This window comes from Triticum aestivum, chromosome 2B (genome assembly GCF_018294505.1).
Source record: "Triticum aestivum cultivar Chinese Spring chromosome 2B, IWGSC CS RefSeq v2.1, whole genome shotgun sequence".
NCBI lineage: Eukaryota > Viridiplantae > Streptophyta > Magnoliopsida > Poales > Poaceae > Triticum > Triticum aestivum.
The window spans coordinates 312,494,660-312,514,556 of NC_057798.1; positions in this window are offsets into that span (position 1 = coordinate 312,494,660).

Consider the following 19,897-nt stretch of genomic DNA (forward strand, 5'->3'; position numbering starts at 1 on the left):
GAAGAACAACGCGAACAAAGGGTATCCATTCGGAGCCAGTTCCGAAGCGGCAGCTGGGAGTACCTTTGTACGCGGATGCGCTCGCATCTCCGTCGACCAGAAGAGGTAGTAGTACTCCCTCAGCTCCTTCGCGGCGAGCTGGGGGGAGATTGCCCGCTCCTTTCGCAGCGCCGCGAGCCGCTGCGCCTCGGCCGACTTCATGACCTTCCTCTTGTCGGCTTTTGGAACCATGGCGGAGGTGGTGGGGGAGATCGACGGCGTTGGTGATGCTGGTGGCGATGGGGGGCGGAGCGCTGCTCTCTTTCAGCTTTGGGAAGAAGGGGGGAGCGGCGGAGATTTCTAAGATTGGAGTAGCAACTGGCGAGATGGGCGAACTGCCCCTGTTTCCCCTGCTTATAAAGAGGGAGGGGGCGGGCGTTCCGTCTTTCCGAATAAAGAAACCACCCACGACCTCTCCCACGATGCCGCATTCGACGCGTGCCGTTCGGGGAGGGAGCGGTGGATACGGAGTAAGATACGGCGTAACCCAGGCCGCGCGTGCCCGTGCCTGTTTTGGGCCTGGCCCAACAGCGCTCGGCGCCATGTGTGGCCCAGGCCCGGGGGCTCCTGTCGGTGTACTAGAGTAGCGGTACCCTAGTATCCCGAACTTGTGCACGGGCAGTCGCAGCACCCCGCGGCAAGGCTTGCCGGGTGACCGCCAAGGTCCTCCGTGGTTCCTTTGGAGCCATTCAAGAACAAAGTATTCAAGCCAAGGAGACAAAGCCCCGGCAAGAGGAGCTTGCCGGGAAGGCCAACCAAGGCATCTCAAGGAACTTGCCGCGACGCGCCACGCGTCCCGGCAAGGCCCGGTGAGCGACAAGATTCCGGACGCAACAAGACAACGACCGCGGCAAGGCGCTTTCCGCGGCAAGCTACCACTCTGTACCCGCGCTCCAGCACATCCACCAACGTGTCGCCCTGGGCCTTTCCAGCCGTGCGTGGCAAGAGGCTGTGCAGCCAGCGTTGCGCGGTGGCAAATGACGCTGACAAGACTGCCATCGTGGCGAGTAGTGGCATCCCTGACGGTCCCTTTTTGCACTATTTGGGCGACATAGACGGGCATTTAATGCCTTTGTCCCCTGCCGTCAGGGTTAGGTATGATACACTGTACAGGTGGTTGTACCAACCGCAATTCCTTTTCCATTTTTACCCTTATCTACGTTGCCACCTGTCGATGATCCCTTCAGCATATAAAAGGAGGCCCATACGCAACGTAGAGGGGGGTTCGAAGGCAGAAAAACACTCACGCTCAGTCTCGTTAGCAGCTAGTGTGTACTGTAGCACTCAGCGCTCCCGAGCAAGAACTGAATACACTCACACATGCAGCAGTAGGAGTGTTATCTCTCTGGAGAGCTCCGAAACTGGGTAAACTGCTCGTGTGCTTTGCCTCAATCCTCTCTTCGTGCGATCTCCGCCCCCCGCCGAACTGAAAGGGGCTCGGTCCGCCGGTCCCATAGGTGTTCGTGGATCAGTTTCCCCGACACGGTCCTTGGTACTAGACCAACTTAGGCCAAAAGCCTAATCTTGGGGGAGTACGTATTTCTCACCGACTTTACATTCATGTTCACACACTAGTCGTCGGTGCTCATACTCTTTCATTGTATTATCCATGCTAGTTTAAATTTATTTTTCTCACTTTCTTCTTGTGTGTTTGATAAACCTTAAGAAAAACCCCAAAAAAATTAGTTAGTTTAATTTCCATGCTTGTAGTAGAAATTATAATGAAAACCCAAAAAGATTTCTCGTTCTTCTTCTTACTTGTTGGGAGCTTTCCCGTGTAAATAGTTGTATTTTCTTTTCTTTCCTTTGGGGGTCGAGAAGACCATATTGAAAATGTTTAATGGCTCTCATATGCATGATTGTTTATTATACTTAGAGCCCATATTACCTTGTCTTCTCTCTTGAGTTGAATGCTTGCGGATTCTAGCTTAGTCCAATGCACATGCACTCTTATTATTATACACATCGTTCGGCCGTTCAAGTGAAAGGCAATAATGACAATATATGATGGACTTGTCGAGATGAGAAAAGCTGGAATGAACTCGACCTCTCTTGTTTTTGTAAATATGATGAGTTCATCGTTTCTGAGTCAGCTTATTATGAAGTAAACATATTTGCAATGACATTTAGAGATTATAGTTGCTTGTGCCATGCTTGATTAGCTATGAGTTATAATGGTTTACCTTGCGTGCCAACATGCTATTAGAATGATTATGATGTGATATGAAGGGATGGTATCCTCCTTTGAATGAATTGAGTGACTCGGCTTGGCACATGTTCACGCATGTAGTTGAATCAAATCAACATATCATTCATGATATTTATGTTCATGGTGTATTATATCCTACTCATGCTTGTACTCGGTGTGAATTAGCTTTAATGCATGTTTATGACTGTTGTCGCTCTCTCAGTTGGTCGCTTCCCAGTGTTTTGCTAGCCTTCACCTGTACTAAGCGGGAATACTGCTTGTGCATCCACACTCCTTAAACCCCAAAGTTGTGCCATATGAGTCCACTATACCTTCCTATATGTAGTATTTACTTGTCGTTCCAAGTAAATTTGTATGTGCCAAACACCAAACTTTCAAATGAAATTCTGTTTTGTATGCTCGAGCAGCTCATGTTACAACTAGGGCTGCCTATATCTTCCATGCTAGGTGGGTTATTCTCACGAGGAGTGGACTCCGCTCCTCATTGACGGGAAAGGGCCGGTAACCGGGATGCCCAGTCCCATGATCCAAAAAGATCAAAGCAAATCAAAATAATTAAACAAAACTCCCCCAAGGCTGTTGTTAGTTGGAGGCACTCGTTGTTTCGAGCAAGCCATGGATTGATGCTTGTTGGTGGTTGGGGAGTATAAACCTTTACCATTCTGTTTGGGAACTGCCTATAATGCATGTAGTATGGAAGATACAGCCATCTCATAGTTGTTGCGTTGACAGCGAAAGTATGCCGCTCAAAATGTTATTCAATCTCTATTTTAAAATCGAGCTCTGACACCTCTACAAATTCATGCTTCCCTCTGCGATGGGCCTATCTATTTACTTTTATGTTGAGTCATCACCCTTCTTATTAAAAAGCACCCGCTGGAGAGCACACTGTCATTTGCATTCATTACTATTGGTTTATATTGGGTATGACTTGACTGGATCTCTTTTACCATGAATTACAATGTTTAGTCAGTCCTTGATATTTAAAGGTGGTCTGCATTTATGTTTTGCGGTCTCAGAAAGGGCTAGCGAGATACCATTTTGTTATATCATGTTATGATTGTTTTGAGAAAGTGTTGCTATCTGAGTTTTATTATTATGGCTCGCTAGCTGATTATGCTATTGATATGAGTGATTGTGAGACCTAGGTGTTATTGTGAGTATGGTTAGTTCATAATATGTGCTGAAACTTGAATGCTGGCTTTTCATGTTACAACAACAAGAGCAAATAGAGTTTGTAAAAGTTTTTCTTTATCACCTTCAGTTTATCACCTAAATTGCTTGAGGACAAGCAAAGGTTTAAGCTTGGGGGAGTTGATACATCTCCAACGTATCTACTTTAACTTTTGCCCTTGTTTTGGACTCTAACTTGCATGATTTGAATGAAACTAACCCGGACTGACGCTGTTTTTAGCAAAACTGCCATGATGTTGTTTTATGTGTAGAAAAGAAAAGTTCTCGGAATGTCCCGGAAATCCACGGAGGCACTTTTTGGAATTAATAAGAATTTCTGGGTGAAAGAAATACACCAGGGGGGCCAGGGCCTGTCCACGATACAGGGGGCGCCCCCCCTGTAGGGCACGCCCCCCTATCTCGTGGGCCCCCTGGACCTCCACCAACCTCAACTCCAACTCCATATATTCACGTTCGGGGAGAAAAAATCAGGGAGAAAGTTTCATCGCATTTATGACACGGAGCCGCCGCCAAGCCATAATCTCTCTCGGGAGGGCTGATCTGGAGTCCATTCGGGGCTCCGGAGAGGGGGTTTCGTTGCCGTTGTCATCATCAACCATCCTCCATCACCAATTTCATGATGCTCACCGCCGTGCATGAGTAATTCCATCGTAGGCTTGCTGGACGGTGATGGGTTGGATGAGATTTACCATGTAATCAAGTTAGTTTTGTTAGGGTTTGATCCCTATTATCCACTGTGTTCTGAGATTGATGTTGCTATGACTTTGCTATGCTTAATGCTTGTCACTAGGGCCCGAGTGCAATGATTGCAGATCTGAACCTATTATGTTTTCATGAATATATGTGTGTTCTTGATCCTATCTTGCAAGTCTATAGTCACCTATTATGTGTTATGATCCGACAACCCCAAAGTGACAATAATCGGGATACTTCTCGGTGATGACCGTAGTTTGAGGAGTTCATGTATTCACTATGTGTTAATGCTTTGTTCCGGTTCTCTATTAAAAGGAGGCCTTAATATCCCTTAGTTTCCGCTAGGACCCCGCTGCCACGGGGGGGGGGGGGGGTAGGACAAAAGATGTCATGCAAGTTCTTTTCCATAAGCACGTATTTCTATTTACGGAATACATGCCTACATTACATTGATGAATTGGAGCTAATTCTGTGCCATCCTATGTTATAGCTATTACACGAGGAATCGCACCCGGCATAATTCCATCACTGATCCATTGCCTACGAGCTTTTGATATATTGTTCTTCGCTTATTTACTTTTCTGTTGCTACTGTTACAACTACTACAAAAACCCAAAAACATTTATCTTTACTTTTGCTACTGTTACCTTTATTATCATACCACTTTTGCTACTAAACACTTTGCTGCAGATACTAAGTTATCCAGGTGTGGTTGAATTGACAACTCAACTGCTAATACTCAAGAATATTCTTTGGCTCCCCTTGTGTCGAATCAATAAATTTGGGTCGAATACTTTACCCTCGAAAGCTGTTGCGATCCCCTAGACTTGTGATTTATCACCGCCGCCATCATCTTCACTACCATCACCTCCACCGTTCATCGGCTCTATGTGGTCTTGTAACTTGACCCACTCCTTTATGTTTGAATAGATGTATTTGTTCTCAAGGATACAGATGAACTCTTTTATGATTAGAATGATTATTGCCAAGCGATCCAATATGTTCTTGTTCATGATAGAGTTATTATTCTCATGAGTGTTGAGAGGAGGCCTCACTTGCATTTTCGCCATGATTGGCCGTGGACGAATTACTACCACTACATAGGGTATGATGTTGAGGGAATTCAAGGTGCTAGTAAAACCTCAATCCCTAGTCTTTGCAAGTTGATAGGAGAGTCCAAGTAAACCCATATCTAGCCGCGTCCCTGGGGTAACCGTTAATTAGCATGTGTTGTAACCCTATGGGGGAGACCATGATGGTGGCGTGTGTGGCATGAAGTCTACCTCGAGTACAATGTATACTGTGTCGGGGACCGTCCACTTATGCATATGAAGAGTGGATAGAGGATACGATAGAAAGTGTTTGCTCCGCACTAGATGCGCAGGTCTATTTGTAGTGATGACTTCGGGGTCCTAGAGAAGACTTCATTACTCAAGCACTCTCACTGGTAACTTATTTTCTTTTATTATTGTTTTTTACCTTCTTGTTCTTATTTTAGTTAAACATCCTTTTTATCTAGTTTCCCTAGCAACTTATAGTATAGGCTATTTCCCAACTCTGATTTGGCTGTGTACGTAGTTGTGTTAAGTGACAGCGTGGTTGCGGGGTTTGTAGTGCCTTCCTATTAGCACCCTATGGGTTCGACACTTTACTTATCATGAAAGTGCTACAACAGCCATGTACACTTGTAGGTCATCAGACAGCCCCACGCGCCTCGTTCATCGTAGCCCGACCATGGCTGGGAGGAGTCAGAGCTCTCCTTCGGCGTAGCAAGCTCGCCGCCGACCCCTTCTTCCTCCATGAGCATCGCAGCTACTTGTGAGCTACGTTGGGATTTCCTCAAAGAGGAGAGGATGCTGCAGTACAATAGAGATACTTATTTCCCTCAGTTAAGAACCAAGGTTATCAATCCAGTAGCAGAATCATGCAAAGCCTCATGAACAACACCTGCACACACAAAAGCAAATACTTGCACCCAACATAAACAAGGGGGGTTTATCAATCCCTTCAGTGGTTACTTGCAAGGATTAAATCTCGTAGTGGTAGGTAAATAAATAAGTTGCAAAACAAAATTGTAGGAAGGTATTTTTGTGTTTTTATATATGATAAGAGTAGACTTGGGGCCATAGTTTCACTAGAGGCTTCTCTCTCGAGCACATATTGTACTGTGGGTGAGCATACTGTTGGGGAATTTGATAGAACAGCGCATATGGATTTGTCACGACAGATGTCCTAGCAAAAGCACTTAGGTGTGGAGCCATCGCAATGTAGTTAGCTTGAAGGGGTTGAACGGGAACAAAAAGGCACACATGATTTACCCAGGTTCGGCCCCTCTCAACGAGGTAAAAGCCTATGTCCTTCTTCTAGTTGTATTAATTGAATTTCAATTACAAGGGAGTGAATATGCTTGACCTAGTTCTCGATTGGTTGTTTCTTGAGTTAACCCACCACCGGGTCTCGCCTTTATATACATAGGTCGAGGTCCGGCGGCTTACAAGAGTCCGGGTCATATTACACAACGTAACCGACCCTATTACTAAATTACCCCGCTTTGTTAGGAAAGCTATCATCTGGTCGCTCACGCCTTCGGGTCTTGAGTTCACTCCGGGTCATGGGCCTTCAACATCCTGCTTCTCATCCTTCCTGGGCCATCAATTATAAGTTGCCGACAATATGACCCAGCCCCTCCTGGGCGGGTCATACCAAGGGGTTATGTCCCTAATATTAGGCCCCAGATTGATTTGAACTTGTTCATGTCAATCTTCGATCTTCACTCAGCAACTCCTTTGAATTTCCTCAACTCTTAACCGGACAAGCTTTATATAACCCGCCATAACGGGGACATGACATCACGTTACAAATCCTAGAAAAAGCCCTTATGACATCATAATGGATCTTTGTATTCATCCTTCATTCTGAGAATCGAGGCACCTTTCTTGTTAAGATAATGAGCATGCCTCCTCGATTCCCGTGCCTGCCATTTACTGTTCACTGTTTCCCTTATAAATATCACCGGGGGGGTCCTCTTTTCCTCTTTTTACCCCTACCCCTTTCTCTTCTTCTTCATCACACAACCGAAACCTCCGCAGCTCCGCCACCGTAGTCGACCTCCACAGCAACTCCGACCTAACCACTGCATCAACCTGATTCTGTCTAGAAAACACGATGCCCCTTCGTTGTTCATCAGCATCTATAGGTATTCGTCTTCCCCTGCTTTCAATATACATTAGGGTTTTCTCCGTTCATCGGTGTTCGTCGGCATTCATCGCACTCGCCTGTAGTTCTTCCAATACACTACTTGTGAGGTTGCTTACACGTGTCTCTAAAATTATGAATAAATCGCGCTTTCAACTCAGCCCGTGAACCGATGGAGTTTGCGGGTAGCCCTTTCAACCAGGTTCGAGCCGGCCCATCCAGCATCATGGTGAAGTATTTGGCACACACTGCATCATTAACATCAAACATCTCCATAGCCAGCTAGTAGCTCTCAATCCAAGCCTCAGGTGGAAGATCTGAAGTGTAATTTGGCACCTTAAGAGGGCCGCTGAAATCATTATGCAGACGCTCAATGCATAGAGCTGGCACTAAACACGGCACCCCAACTAACCTGGAAGTCATACCAGCTTCCATAGATGCCGAAGGGTTTTGCTGAAGCTGCTGATGAGACACTAATCGAGCCGCCAGTTCCTCCTCTTGATGTGCTCTCGCCTGATTCCAAAGGGCCTGAATGTTGTTATCATCACGGGGCGGGTTATGCCCATGACGCGGGTTACGATGCCGCTCGCTGCTGGAAACCGCTGGCGACTCAACGTGTCGGCTATAACTTCGACTATGGCGTGGAGTTGAGTGAATTCTCTCTTAGCTATATGAGTAAGCCGCATGTTGAGCCATAGCTGTATGAAGAAATTCCACAGCATTCTGGGTTTCTATCACAGTAGGAGAGTCGCCTTCAACTGGAAGAGCCGCCAAGCGTAAAGCCGCGGCAATCATGTTGTCCAGTAGGTTGGAGTAATGATCTGGAGGTGTCGGCACTCGCTGAGGCGGGGTCAAATCCATACGCGGAGGGTCTGTTAGACAAGGCTAGGCCGCCGCCCCGATCATAGGCGCCTCAACAGCCCGGGTCACACCTGGTAGGTTACTTGGTCCTGCTCCGGGTGTATTAAAAAGATTCCTCCCCTCAAACTGCGGAGGTAGACGGCTCTGGTGCCTCCTTCGCAGGACAACAGTTGACGCATTCTGGTCCAGACTTAGATGAAAGGCCTCTGCCTTATCCACTGCATCTCAGTCTCCAAGGTGGATCGCTCCGTGTCCATGCCTGACGTTTTCTGCCCCAAGATCCTCTCGGGCCTTGGTCACCTGGTCTCGCAGTTTTGCAACCTCCTCATTATGCTGCACTTGAGTCGTCAGACTCACCTCTGTAGCTAACAGAGTCGCCAAAGCATTTAGGATGTCAGATAAGACTTGAGCCGGCGGACGCGCAGAGCCGCTCGAACCAGCCGTTGCAGCAGTAATTGAGCCGGATGTCATGGCCGCAGCAGTTGACGATTGCAACACTGGTTGCGTGCCAGCCACGAAAATTGCGGCCCTGCTCGGTGGCTCATAGAGTTCCGGAATACTGTCGCCATCAGAATAGCCCCCAAGCCCGCCATGTTGCAATTGGTAGATCCATTCGGTTCCGCTGGTTGAGGACTCATCACCTGAATAGATGGTTGTCTCCCCACCAGACATTGAACCTTCCTCGAGATCCGTCCCATGAAGAAAGCCAACGAAAGCACGCTTTCAGACCGGTTGGATTGGCGGGTAGTGTGTGCTAAGCCGTCTCGATGATGTTGGTGCAGGTGTCCGGTTCAGGCTCTGATCCGCCAATTTTGCCGATGAAGACGTGAATTCCGCCAAAGGGGACCTGCTACCCGTACTCGATTGAGTCGGCCTCGGGACCCCAGCCAGCATCATCGATGTAGATCTTTCCGCGGTGACTCTTGGTCATCCGGCCCATGGCGTATCCCTTGATCCCTGATAAGCTTCCCTTAAAAAAATTTGAAACAACCGTGCTCAGGCCCCATGGTGGGCGCCAACTGTCGTGGATTTGTCACGGCAGATGTCCTAGCAAATGGACATAGGAGTGGAGCCATTGCAACATAGTTATCTTGAAGGGGTTGAACGGGAGCAAAAAGATACACAAGATTTACCCAGGTTCGGCCCCTCTCAATGAGGTAAAAGCCTACCTTGAGTTAACCCGGCGCCGGGTCTCGCCTTTATATACACAGGTCGAGGTGCAGCGGCTTACAAGAGTCTGGTTCATATTACACAACGTAACCGACTTCTTAGGCAAGCTATCATCAGGTGGCTCACACCTTCGGGTCCTGAGTTGCCTCCAGGTCATGGGACTTTAACAGCCTGCTTGTAAGCCTTCCTGGGCCTTCAATTAGATGTCATCGACAATATGACCCGTCCCCTCCCGGGCGGGTCATACCACGGGGTTATATCCCCAACACATAGTTACGACGATATTTAAGGGAATGATGATATATACAGGCATCACGTCCGAGGCAAGATGACCGACTCATGCCTACATCTACTACTAATATTGTACCCATTGACCGCTATTAAGTACAAAACAGAGTAACACCTTATGCAAGATGACATGATGTAGACAAAGTAAACCCAATAAATATGAATAAACCCCGTCGTTTTACCATTAATGGAAACAATACAAATATGTGTCTCTTCCCCTACTTTGTCACTGGGATGGAGCACCGCAAGATTGAACCCATCACAAAGCACCTCTCCCATTGCAAGATAAATCAATCTAGTTAGCCAAACCAAATGGATAGACGGGAGAGAAATACAAAGCTATAACAAGCATGCATAACGAAGTTGAGAAAAGACTCAATTAATATTCATGAATAATCTAATCATAAACACACAATTCATCGGACCCCAACAAACACAAGACAAAATAATATTACATCAGATAGAACTCCAAGAACATCAAGGAGAACATTCAGTACTACAGGATGCTGCTAACGCGACACTACGATCACAGACCCTTTGACGAAACTGTGTGCAATGCATTAATCGCAAATGGTGGTCTAAAAATCCGTCAAAAAAGGTGCAAAACATTTGCAATGATGGATGCATCAAACACGGTTCAGATTTTAGTTGCGCGCGCGATGCAGCGCATACGATTCAGTTGAATTAACTGTTTGCGATGAGGAGGAACAAAAGAAACGGGCAGCCAGATAAAGGTGTGTGCGATATACAACATACGGTTCACTCGGATGAACTGTTTGTGATTAGGCAACACAAATGAAACAGTCAGCCAGATCAACGTGTGTGTGATATACGACATGCGGTTCACTCGGATAAACTGTTTGCGTTGAGACAAGAGAACATAGACGGTTCAATATAACAAGATGTGTGTGACACTTGCCAAACAGGCCTGTAATCAGAAATGTGTGCGAAGACCGATAATAACACAGACTATTGCTGCTAATAGGACGTGTGTGTTGTGTGATGGTATTGCATACACAACAACAACATATATATATACACTTATAAGGACATGGTTGCATAACCAAATTAAACATCCACTTACATAGGTGGATACTACAACCATGGCATTTGCACACACCAAAGTAATCTATTACATGCATAATTACATAGGTGGCTACTACACACATGACATTTCCACACACCAAAGTAAAATATATATTACATGCATGATTAACTAGCATAAACGATCATCTGATCATCATCTACTTCTCGTGACGCTTGCTTTGCTTGTGGATCGATCCGGGCTCATCGATTTGGGTAATGAGGCACTTCCTCGTGTCAACGATCCGCCTGTGCATCTTGTAGCATGTGTACACGCTCTTGGTCGCGAACCTGAGGTGAGGTTCGTCCAGTTGCCGCATCCAGGACTCGTGCCAGGATATGGGACGTGTTATGTTGGCATCCTGCTTCATCTTTTTTAGTATTGGTCGCTGATGACTGAGGCGAGTTCAACTAGGGAGTCCTTCGTGCTGCCCCAGACCCTGTAGCGCTCACGGATTTCGACAAGGTTCTTGCAGGCCAAGCCTGTAACCCTCAGCGCTTTTACATCGTCGGTGGTTTCCGCCGCAGCGAACTTGTAGTCGGTACTATTGATAAACCTGGTGAAACGGTCGGAAGGCTCTGTGGCCATGCAGTAGTGGTAGATGAGGACATGATGGCGCATGCACAACTGGACAGCAACCTTCTGATCTACGTTGGGACGACCGGCGGTGTACTGGAGTTTGATGCCGGCCACCTTGTACTTGTCTCGAGCAAGCAACTGCTCAAGGATGTTGATGTAGTCGTTCGTCATGACCGGATCGATGGTGTACACCACTGAGAGATCCGTCTCCTTCGCGTGGGTCTCCACTTTATGCTTGCCGAACTCCATTGAAGCACGGCTAGACATCCCCTCTCTATGTGTCGTCGTGGGTGTGCTTGTTGTGTTGTGGGGCGCGATCGAAAGGTTGAAGAGACTAAGGTTATAATGGCCGCGAGAATTAAAGGGGAAGCCGGGCAACATGGAATATTGGCACGCCCTGATGGCAGTTCTAATTCACAGTGCTTAACTCCATTGTGCCGCACGTAACTACATTGCGTGGCAACACGCGTGGCACAACCACATGCATATGGGGCCCCCGACGTGATCGTGCGCAGGCCCAACCACAGGCAAAGGGCGCGCGGGGGGACGCGGGCAGAGTGCTCCGCGGTTGCCTCAATGGCGAGCAACCATATATATGCATATAGTAGTTGAACACGCAAGGAAAGGCTGTCCACAAGCCGAGCGCGCAAACGGCTGCGAGCAGAGCACGCCGCGGCACCTAACGACGAGCAGAGTTTGCCGAGGGACGCGAGCAGAGGCTGGCACACTGATACGTGGCTAATAAGACGAACTGTGCGAGCGATGTCGGAGACACCAAGCACGAATCAGATTAGAGTTGCGTGTGTGATACGTGGCATACATTTGATCCATCCAAGTTGTTTGTGATGGAATAAGCCGTGTGTGTTGGGGGAAAATGCTTCCTGGTATATAACCTTAAATTTAACCAACAAAATGTTAATGCATGTTAAAACAATTATATAACTGCGAACTATGTTCAAAAACGAATCCAACAATATAATCTTTGGCGACATGCATTCGTATTTTATTAATTAAATCCTAGTTATAAACTAGGACGGGAGTATAGTAGGTAATTAAATCGCAAATGTTTATTTATTAACCGTATGTGTAGTGTCCTTTCGTCCTCCTCTCGCACGTCTTGTCACCTCGCTTCCGCAGACGGTTCGAGCGCAAGCTTGAGCAACGTGCGAGGGCTATTTTGTTCAGTGCATCTGACTATAGATGTGGTGGAACTGTACAATGTACTTCTATACTTGAACTAGCTATTTCAGTACATGGTTGGCAATAATCGGGAAAAAGTTTGGTCGGTTCAGCTGTCGAGTTGAACTGTTTGTATAAATTAGGAACGACTGCTTAATCTATGAATGAAATCTATGCTTAATTACTGAATTTTAGTTGCAAAAATTAGATAGTGCTAGTGATTTTAAGCTGCATATTTTGAAAAATCACAGTGTTACAAGGATTAACAAATGGCAATGTCACTAGATCAACAAATGTCAATCTTTCCAGTTTGACAAATGGCAATATACCAAATATGACAGATGCAAATCTTACCAAATTGTCTGTACGTGGTTGCACACGGGTCATCTGAAAACACCGTTTGCATTGAAGGGAGGTACAAATCCTTCTTGCCAAATTTCCTCTGGGCTTAGCGCCAAAGTCTTACTTTGCATTCCTTATTCAATCTGAACCATTTTCGTTGAAGAGATGCACAAATCCTGCGCGGCAAATTTTCCCTTGGCTTACTGCGAAAGGCCATAGCTCTCACTTTGCATACAAGTGTTCTATCTAAAATGTTTGTGCTGCACAAATCCTGCTTGGCACATTTTCCCTTGGCTTACTAGGGAAGCTGTCGGTTACCTACGGGTGTTCTATCTAGAACGTTTGCGATGTTAGAGTGGCTACTATTGCCTTTGTTGGTTGTTATTCGAGTGCACTTCCTCTCAAAATGGACACGAAAAATACTACAACATGTCGGGTGCCATTCCATGATAGCATGCCAAGTTTCATGAATTTCAGACAAGTTTTGGATTTACTGGAATTTAAAAACAAAGTATATTCACATTTTGCCGGCAATCAACAGTGCCCTGGTGTTTGAAATTCATTCCATTTCTTGCATGGGACCTAAGCATGCACCCAAGGACACGGATTTGATTTTTCAACCAATTTATATGCACTGGAGCATGTGCATGTAGTTCAAATTTTAATTATGCAACTAAAATGCCTAGAAAACCCAATTAATGTATAAAATGTCCAAACGAACCCCGAAAAAATCCAAAATCTAACACAACACTCCTGTTGTTCTATATTAACACTAGAGAAAAAATTGAAATCAAGAAGACGCAAGGATATCGTTTCGTCCAGAAAGGTGAAAGGTTCCCTACCGAAACCATCAGGCTTGTTATGAGAAGCTCTGGTTTATGAGAAGCTTATACCCAAACCTGCCTCAAATGGGACAAAAATTTTACCATGGCATGTTGATGCCGCTCCATGATAGCAGGCCAAGTTTCACGAATTTCAGACGAGTTTTGGATTTACCAGAATTTAAAAACCAGGTATCTCAATGTTTGCGACCGAGTGACGGAGGCAGGGTGTTTGACATTCATTCCCATTTCTTGCATGGGACCTAAGCATGCAACCGAGGACACCGATTTGAATTTGCAACCAATTTATATGCACTCGAGCATGTGCCTGTAGTTCAAATTTTAATTATGCGCATAAATGCATTGAAAACTCAATTAATGCACAAAAATGTCCAAATGAACCCCGAAAATTCCAAAATTTAACACAACACTCTTGTTGTTCTATGTTAACACTAGAGAAAAATTGAAATAAAAAAGAGGCAATGGATATCGTTTCGTCCAGAAAGGTGAACGTTCCTACCGAAACCATCAGGCTTGTTGTGAGATGCTCTGGTTTGTGAGAAGCTTATTTCCAAACCTGCCCAAATGGGACAAAAAATTTACCACTGCATGTTGATGCTGCTCCATGATAGCATGCCAAGTTTTATGAATTTTAGATGAGTTTTTGATTTACTAGAATTTAAAAACCAGGTATCTCAATGTTTGCGACCGAGTGATGGTGGCAGGGTGTTTGACATTCATTCCGATTTCTTGCACAGGACCTAAGCATGCATCCAAGGGCACACATTTGATTTTTCAACCAATTTATATGCACTGGAGTGTGTGCACGTAGTTAAAATATGAATTATGCACATAAGATGCCTACAAAACCTAGTTAATGTATAAAAATGTCCAGATGAACCCCGAAAAATTCCAAAAATTAACACAACACTCTTGTTGTTCTATGTTGACACTAGAGAAAAAATTGAAATCAAGAAGAGGCAATGGTTCCCTGCCGAAACCATCAGGCTTGTTGTTAGAAGCTCTGGTTTGTGAAAAGCTTATAGCCAAACCTGCCCCCAAATGGGACAAAAAATTTACCACGACATGTTGATGCCGGTCCATGATAGCATGCCAAGTTTCACGAATTTTAGACAAGTTTGGGATTTACCAGAATTTAAAAAACCAGGTATCTCAATGTTTGCGGCCAAGTGACGGTGGCAGGGTGTTTGACATTCATTCCCATTTCTTGCATGGGACCTAAGCATGAAACCAAGGACACATATTTGAATTTACAACCAATTTATCTGCACTAGAGCATGTGCCTGTAGTTAAAATTTGAATTATGCACATGAATGCATTGAAAATGCAATTAATGCATAAAAATGTCCAAACGAACCCCGAAAAATTCCAAAATTTAACACAACACTCTTGTTGTTCTATGTTAACACTAGAGAAAAATTGAAATCAAGAAGAGGCAATAGATATCATTTCGTCCAGAAAGGTGAACCTTCCTACCGAAACCATCAGGCTTGTTGTGAGAAGCTCTGGTTTGTGAGAAGCTTATTCCCAAACCTGCCCAAATGGGACAAAAAATTTACCACTGCATGTTGATGCTGCTCCATGATAGCATGCCAAGTTTTATGAATTTCAGACGAGTTTTTGATTTACTATAATTTAAAAACCAGGCATCTCAATGTTTGCAACCGAGTGATGGTGGCAGGGTGTTTGACATTCATTCCGACTTCTTGCATGGGACCTAAGCATGCATCCAAGGACACAGATTTGATTTTTCAACCAATTTATATGCAATGGAGCATGTTCACGCAGTTCAAATTTGAATTATGCACATAAAATGCCTAGAAAACCCAGTTAATATATAAAAATGTCCAAACGAACCCCGAAAAATTTGAAAATTTAACACAACACTCTTGTTGTTCTATGTTGACACTAGAGAAAAAAATTTAAATCAAGAAGAGGCAATGGTTCCCTGCCGAAACCATCAAGCTTGTTGTGAGAAGCTCTAGTTTGTGAGAAGCTTATAGCCAAACCTGACCCCAAATGGGACAAATAATTTACCACGACATGTTGATACCGGTCCATGATAGCATGCCAAGTTTCACGAACTTCAGACGAGTTTTGGATTTACTAGAATTTTAAAAACCAGGTATCCCAATGTTTCCGGCCGAGTGACGGTGGCAGGGTGTTTGCCATTCAATCCCATTTCTTGCATGTGACCTAAGCATGCAACCGAGGACACAGATTTGAATTTGCAGCCAATTTATATGCACTAGAGCATGTGCCTGTAGTTCAAATTTGAATTATGCACATAAATGCATTGAAAACTCAATTAATACACAAAAATGTCCAAACGAACCCCGAAAAATTCCAAAATTTAACACAACACCCTTGTTGTTCTATGTTAACACTAGAGAAAAATTGAAATCAAGAAGAGGCAACGGATATCGTTTCGTCCAGAAAGGTGAACGTTCCTACCGAAACCATCAGGCTTGTTGTGAGAAGCTCTGGTTTGTGAGAAGCTTATTCCCAAACCTGCCCAAATGGGACAAAAAATTTACCAGTGCATGTTGATGCTGCTCCATGATAGCATGCCAAGTTTTTTGAATTTCAGACGAGTTTTTGATTTACTAGAATTTAGAAACCAGGTATCTCAATGTTTGTTGACGCCCCAGATTCAATCGTACACTAATCATACACGCAAATGTGTACGATCAAGATCAGGGACTCACGGGAAGATATCACAAAACAACTCTAGACACAAATCAAAATAATACAAGCTTTATATTACAAGCCGGGGGCCTCGAGGGATCGAATACAAGCTTGATACACAAGAGTCAGCGGAAGCAACAATATCTGAGTATAGACAGATGTTAAACAAGGATGCCTTAAGAAGGCTAGCACAAAAGCAACACGATCGAAGAGGCAAGGCCTCCTGCCTGGGACCTCCTAACTACTCCTGGTCATCAGCGGTCTCCTTGTAGTAGCATCCATCGACGGTGGCATCTGGCTCCAGGAATCCACCATATGGTTGCGTCAACCGGAAAGAAGAAAGAAGGGGGGAAAGGGGTAGCAAAGCAACCGTGAGTACTCATCCAATGTACTCGCAAGCATCAGATCTATACTAAGTATGCATTGGTATCAAATGGAAAGGTTGTATCTGTGGACTGAACTGCGGAATGCTAGAATAGAGGGGGGAAGGCCTAGCCTATCAAAGACTAGCATATTCAAGTAGCTCCAAGCATCTTGGAGCATGTAGAAGAGTAAAGAATACCAGTTTAATTAATGAACATGTTGTAACATTAATGCCTAGAGATCCTTCCTCGACTCCCCACGAGAAAGCAATCCCGGAGCCACATATTCTAGTATCCATTTGTAGTTGTATAAGATCAGGATGTAAGTCTGAACATCCGTTACCACGGACACGACTATTAATAGATAATCTTCCCTGCATGGGTGCACCACATTACCCAACACGCTCGATCACTCTAGCCAGACACACCTTTCTGGGGTCAACGCCCGCCATCGGAAGATCAACACGTCACAGCCCTACCTAGGCTCAGCAGAGAGGTCCCCGCCGGTTTACATCCTAAGCACTCCGGGGTATAGGCCCATCACCCGTTGCACTCCAGGTGGTTGTGCGCAAGGGGATACCAGCACCACCTGTGAAGTGAATGGCACAATCCGGCCCGGCCACAATGCTGAACTGGACATCTGACAAAGCTTCGGCTGATACTGCGATGTCGAGGCCCATAACTATTCTTGCATGGTGGTTAGTGCGTAAAGGCCAAAGGCCAACTCAGAATAAATACCCAAACAGTAGTGTATTATTAGCTTGGGAAGACGAGCAGAGACTCACAATCAAAAGTGACCCCGTCGCCCCGTCTTGTGGACTTACGACAAGGGCCTAGAATGCCCGGCCGTGGCACATCATTATCTTGCGGGTGCTCTCCAGGCCCTCCCGACTTTCACCAAGGTCTCAAGTAAAGTCAAGGTAACTGTGTGTCCAGGCATCAACAGGAAAACCCGAGGAATCAGCCCCGGTGAATTCCACTCAATGTAATCATCAAGGTGAAAGTAAGAGGGACCACCCTCGAGGTTCACACTTGAGGTGTTGAACGACAGAGCCGTATGAATGGTGAAAGAGGAAATCACCCTCGATGACCACGACCGAATAGCTACACTATAGAATTATCATCAGGAGTGCGTTATGAGGGATCACCCTCGGCACTCTATAGTAGCTCTGCGGAGTCGAGCAACTAAAGGGGCGTGATGTGATGTGAGGTGTCGGGCTCTGGTCATCGATCACATCGACCGAGACGTCGATGATGAAGCAGGGGCAACAAGGACAAGTGGGGGTCACTGATGGATCACTAGCCAACCTATACTAAGCAGTTTAGGATAAGCAAGTAGGTAACAATAAGTAGGTACAAAAGCAGGCTATGCATAAGAGTAGGAGAAAACAATAACAATAGCAAAATGTAATGCAAGCATGAGATAATGGAATGGGCAATATCGGGATGATCAAGGGGGGGGGGGCTTGCCTGGTTTCTTAGGAGAGAAGGAGGGGTCGTCATCGACGTAGTCGATCACAGCAGCATCGACAGCTGTCACGGGGTCTACTGAAGAGAGGAGCGGGGAGAAAACAGTAAATACATAGCAAATGAGAGCATAACAGGACAACAGGCAGAGCTAGACATGTTCTAATGTAGCGCTAGGCGATACTGGCGAAGGGGGAAACATCCGAGAAAGTTTCCCCGGTTCGGAACGTCTGTCAGACAGATGAACCGGAGGGGAAAGTTTGCATGTTCGCTATGCTAGGGATGTGTGGCACACGAACGGAGGGCGTATTCGGATTCATCTCGTCGTTCTGAGCAACTTTCGTGTACAAAGTTTTTCGATCCGAGTTACGATTAATTTACTATGATTTTCAAAGTTCAAACAATAATTTGAAATTATTATTAATTTAATTCGAAATTAGTATTATTGCATCAGCATGACATCAGCATGACGTCTGCAGTTAACAGAGGGGTTGGCTGGTCAATCTGACATGTGGGTCCCACTGGTCATAGATTCAGGTTTAACTAAACCGGGTTAATTAGACTAACTAAGTGATTAGGACAATTTATTTTAATTAGATTAGGGCGGTGCGTGACCCGATGTGGTGAGGCACAAAGTGGGGCGAGGTCGTGGTGGTGCGCGAGCGGCCGCTGGAGGCCGTGCGGGCGGCAGCCGGAGGCGGCGCTCGGCTGCGGTCATGCGTTCGCGAGTGGACGGCGCCGATGACAGAGAACAAGGGGAGAGAGGGAGGGAGGCCAGAGCTCAAGGGGTCGTAGGGGTTCGGTAGTGGGGCTCGGGGTGGAAGACGAGCACGACGCGTCGGAGGCGGGGAGGTAGTCCGACGGGGAGGAGATGAGGAGGTCCGGCGACGGCGAGTCCTTTGGGCGGTGACAAGGCGGCGACGGGCGGTCGCGGATGGGGCGTTGAGGTGGTGGGGCACCGAGTTGGTGTCGGGGAGGCGACGGAGTGAAGCAGGGCTGTTTTGTTTTTCTTTTAAAAACATTTCTGTTTTCTTTTATTTTAAGGCACTTAAATGATTTGCAAAAGATGATTTCTCCACTAATATTACCAAATGATTATTTGCAACAACTTGAACATTTTTGTTTGCATGTTTGATAAATTTGAATTTTGACTTCAAATTGGATTTGAAATTTGAAGGATGTTTGAAAGCCACTGAGGATTAGCAACAGTAAGAGCGATCACATGGCATCATTAGTAGGGGATTACTGTAGCTTAATTACCCAGGTGTTACAAGTATCCTCCACTACAAGAAACCTCGTCCCGAGATTTAGGAGGTAGAAGGAAACAGTTCGGGGTATTCATCACGTAGGCGATCCTCGCGTTCCCATGTGGCTTCGTCTTCAGAGTGATGCGACCATTGGACCTTGAGGAACTTCATCGCCTTCTAACGTGTGCGACGTTCAGTTTGGTCGAGAATGCGGACCGGATGCTCCTTATAGGAGAGGTCCTGTTGCAACTCAATCACTTCATGATCCACTGCTCGGATTGGGTCCTTGAAGCAGCGTCGGAGTTGTGACACGTGGAACACATCGCGAACCTAAGAAAGGTTTGGCGGAAGTTCCAACTGATATGCCACTTTTCCACGCCTTTCGAGAATAGTGAATGGACCAATATAGTGAGGAGCTAGCTTGCCCTTGATCCCGAAGCGGTGAGCACCCTTCATTG